The sequence below is a fragment of the Hypanus sabinus genome, assembly GCF_030144855.1.
Source record: "Hypanus sabinus isolate sHypSab1 chromosome 1 unlocalized genomic scaffold, sHypSab1.hap1 SUPER_1_unloc_2, whole genome shotgun sequence".
In the NCBI taxonomy this organism is placed as follows: Eukaryota; Metazoa; Chordata; class Chondrichthyes; order Myliobatiformes; family Dasyatidae; genus Hypanus; species Hypanus sabinus.
The window spans coordinates 30,001-33,992 of record NW_026778909.1 but is presented as its reverse complement, the minus strand read 5'-3'; the positions used below and the strand labels follow the sequence as shown (position 1 = coordinate 33,992).

General features: G+C 53.5%; 1 protein-coding gene across 1 annotated transcript in view; it reads left to right on the top strand.

Moving 5' to 3' along the window:
• The first annotated feature begins 506 nt into the window (after positions 1–506).
• The window catches only part of LOC132385396 (mucin-5AC-like), a 24,704-nt gene continuing 21,218 nt past the window's right edge, over positions 507–3,992 (top strand). The window contains exon 1 of the mRNA XM_059957438.1: positions 507–608. The gene's annotated coding sequence lies outside the window, so the exon portion shown is untranslated. The remainder of the gene's footprint in view (positions 609–3,992) is intronic.

The following is a 3,992-nucleotide window of genomic DNA, read 5'->3' as shown; positions in this document are numbered from 1 at the left end:
AGCGGCGTCTGCGGAGGGGGACGCTGTTGAAGTTTCGGGTTGGAGCGCGATTCCCAGCGTCTTACCGGACGTGCCCGTCGGTGTGGGACTGCATGCTTTCCCTTGTGCACGACCCAGTCCACGGGAGGGGGGGGGGTTGCGGTCTCAGGAAGAGGGCGAGTGAGAGGGAGTAAAAGAGTGAGGGAGAGATAGAGGAGGGAGGGACAGAGAGCATAGAAGGGAAGGGGAGAGTGAGAGAGGAAGGAGCTGGGCAGCGAGAGAAGAAACATAGAGAGAGTGAGGGGCAAGAGAGGGGGAAGAGGCAAACAGAAGCAGAGGAAAAGGAAGGAGGGAGAGAGACGTTGCAAGAGAACAAAGCGAGAATGAAAAGAATGAGTTAAAGTGAGAGAGAGAGAAAGTGTAACAGAGAGAGCAAGAGAGAGTTAATAAGTGTGCGGAGCGTGAGAGAGCAAAGTGAGCATGTGATTGAAACCATTAACCCTCCCATCTCTTCCACTTCCTCTTCCCCCTGCGCACCCTTTCTTACGCAAGCCTCTCCGCAGATCGATCAGAACCGGAAAGGTCTCCTCCGCGGCTGAGGGTCCAGGACTCGGGACGGGGGGCTGTCGGTGAGTGTGCCTCCACGTGTCAGAGCACGTCTGCGTGGGACGTCCCGGGATTCGATCTGCTTGCCTCCTACCCCACCCAGACTCAGGGCGCGCCGAAGCCTCCCAGGTAGAGCCAGACTTTTCCCTCCCGGATCTGTTAGAACCTCTCCACCCCCTACAACACATAGTGAGGTGGAGGGAGGGAGGGAGGGGGAGACGGCTCAGTTTTCAGGTGTACATGTATGATGTGGTGGTGTTCAGGAAGTGGAGCTCTCCGGAAGTTTCCAGAAGCATTGTTTGACTGTGACTCAACAGACATGGGCCAGGGGCCGAGGGAGAGGGGGAAAGAGAGAACGATGGGGGGGGGGGGTGGAGCGATGTGAAAGAGAAAATGAGGAAGTGGAGGAAGGGAGAGAGGAGGGGGTGGGCTGTGAGACAGAGAAGCTAGAGGGTGCAGTGAGAGTGAGAGAGTGTGCAGGACTGAGAAGCTGAGAGGGGATGGGGAGCTGGAGGAGATGATAAGAGAGGGAGGGATGAGTGAGGAGGGGAGAGAGAGGAGAGAGAAGACGGGGTGGTCAATAGAATGGCAGGATAGAGAGAGGTGGATAGAGGGTGAGGGGGAGAAGGGGCAGTGGTGGGGCAGGAGGTATGCAGGAAAAGGAGAGGCAACAGAAAGAGAAAGAAAGGAAGATAAGGGGAGAGAGAAGGGGAGAGACAGGAGGGAGAGAGGCTGAGGGTAAAAGGGGGACAGAGGAAAGAGAGGGAAGACAGAGAGGTTAAAGGGGGAGAGGGGAAGGAAAGAGGGTAAAGAGGGGAAAGAAGAGAGAGTGAAAAAAGTAAATGGGGAGGGAGAGGGAGGATAAAGGGGAGAGGGTACAGAGGGGAGGGAGAAAGAGGGTAAACGGGGGTGAGAGAGAGGGAGTGGAGAAAGAAGGTAAAAGGGTGAGTGAACAGAGAGAGGATAAAGGGGGGAGAGGGTTTGTAATGGGGAGTGAGAGGGAGGGTAACGAAGGGGATGGAGTAAGAGGGTAAAGAGGGGTAGGAGTGGGTAAAGAAGGGAAGTTCAGAGGGCAAAGGGTAGGAATAGAGGGTAAAGCGGGGAGGGAGAGTGGGTAAAGAGTTGCAGGAAATGAAAGGGAGAGTGGGTACAGAGCGGGAGGGAGAGAGGATAAAGAAGAGGAGGGGAGGGAGGGTAAACGGAAGAGATAGCTGAAAGAGTGTGGAGAGAGGGGAGAGAGACGGCAAAGGGGAGGGAGAGAGAGGGGAGGATGGGAAGAGAGGGGAGGGAGAAAGTGAGGGAAAGAGACAGTGAAGAGGGACAAGGAGAGAGTGTGTAAAAAGGAGGTAGAGAGAAGGTAAAGAGGAGGAAGGGGAGAGAGCAGAGAGAGAGAGTGGGTAAAGAGGAAGAGGGAGAGAGAAGGTAAAGTGGAGGAGGTAGAGATTTGGTGAAGAGGAAGGCAGAGAGAGGGTAATGAGCTGGAGGGAGTGAGAGAGGAGGGTGAGAGAAAATAAAGAGGGGAGAGAGAAGGGGCAAAGATAGGAGGGAGAGTGAGGGTAAAGAGGAGGGGAAGGGAAGGGAGAGGGGAAAGAAGGGAGTAAGTGGGTAAAGAAGGAGGTAGAGATTTGGTAAAGAGGGTGTGAGAGGATAGAGCTGAGAAAGAGGGGCAAGAGAGGGTAAAGATAGGGAGAGGGAGGGTAAAGAGCTGGCTGGAGAAGATAGAGGTGAATGAGAGAGAAGGTAAAAATGGAAGGTGAGAGGGAGAGAGAGGGAGATTAAAGAGGGGGAGAGGGTAAAGGGGGAGGGATTGGGAGGGACGGTAAAGGAAGAGAGAGTGTAAAGAGCGAGAGGGAGACAGAGGGGAGTGAGGGAGAGGGTAAAGAGTGAAGTGAAATTGTGAAGAGGCAGAGAGAAGGTAGAGTTTTGGTAAAGAGTGTAAAGGGCTGGAGGGAATGAAAGGGGAGGGAGAGGGAGAAGAGAGAAAGGGAGAGAGTGAAAGAGATGGAGAAAGACCATAAAAGGAAGGGATGGAGTTGGTAAAGTTGGGGGAGAGAGGTAAAGAGTGAGGGAGAAAAAGGGTAAAGAGGGGGAGGGGAGAGAGGGTAAAGACAGGAGGGTAGAGATTGGGGAAAGAGGGGAAAGAGAGGGTAATGATAAGGAGGGAGAGTGAGGGTAAAGAAGGGGTTGGAGAGATAGGATAATGAAGGGGAGGGAGAGAGAAGGAGAAAGAGGGTAAAAAGGGGAAGGAGAGGGGAGTGAGAGTGGGAAAGAGGGTAAAAGGGATGGAGTGAGAGGGTATGGAGAGGGAGAGAGGGTAAAGGGGAGGGACTGGGAGGGAGAGATGCTGAAGAGAGGACAGAGGGAGCATAAAGAGGGGAGGGAGAAAGCATGTGAAAAGGGAGAGGTAGACAGAGGGATGGAGATAGAGGGGAGAAAGAGAGGGGAAGCAGAGATAGGGTAAAGAGGGGAGGGACAGGGTGAAGAGGGAGAAAGAGGGTAAAGGGCTGAAGGGAGAATGGGTAAAGATGGGTGGGAATGAGAGGGGATGAGAGATTGGGTAAAGAGGGGGAGGGAGAGTGGGTAATGAGAGGTGCTGGAAAGAAGGGAAGGGGAGAGAGAGAGTAAAGAGGGGGAAGGAGTGAAAGGGAAAGGAAGGGGAATGGATAGAAAGGAAAAAGTTGAGGGAGGGAGATGGTAAAGAGTTGGGAAGAGAAGATAGAAGTTGAATGAGAAGAGGGTAAAGAGGGGGAGGGGAGAGGGTAAAGAGGGGATGGAGAGAGGATAAAGAGGGGGAGGGAGAGAGAGGGTAAAGGGGATAGAGTGAGGGTAAAGAGGGGAGGGAGAGAGGGGATAAAGAGGGGATGGAGTGAGAATAAAGAGGGGGAGGGAGAGAGAGGGTAAAGAGGGATGGAGTGAGGATAAAGGGGATGGAGTGAAGATAAAGAGGGGGAGGGAGAGAGAGGGTAAAGAGGGGGAGGGGAGAGGGTAAAGAGGTGATGGAGTGAAGATAAAGAGGGGGAGGGAGAGAGAGGGTAAAGAGGGGATAGAGTGAGGGTAAAGAGGGGAGGGAGAGAGGGGATAAAGAGGGGATGGAGTGAAGATAAAGAGGGGGAGGGAGAGAGAGGGTAAAGAGGGGATGGAGTGAGGATAAAGAGGGGGAGGGAGAGAGAGGGTAAAGAGGGGGAGGGAGAGAGAGGGTAAAGAGGGGATGGAGTGATGACAAAGAGGGGAAGGAGAGAGTAAAGAGGGGATGGAGTGATGACAAAGAGGGGGAGGGAGAGAGTAAAGAGGGGATGGAGTGAGGATAAAGAGGGGGAGGGAGAGAGATGGCTTGGGAAGCTGAGTCATTGACATTATTCAAAGCGGTGTTTGATTAGTCAGGAAGTCCAACGTTATGGAGAGAAAGC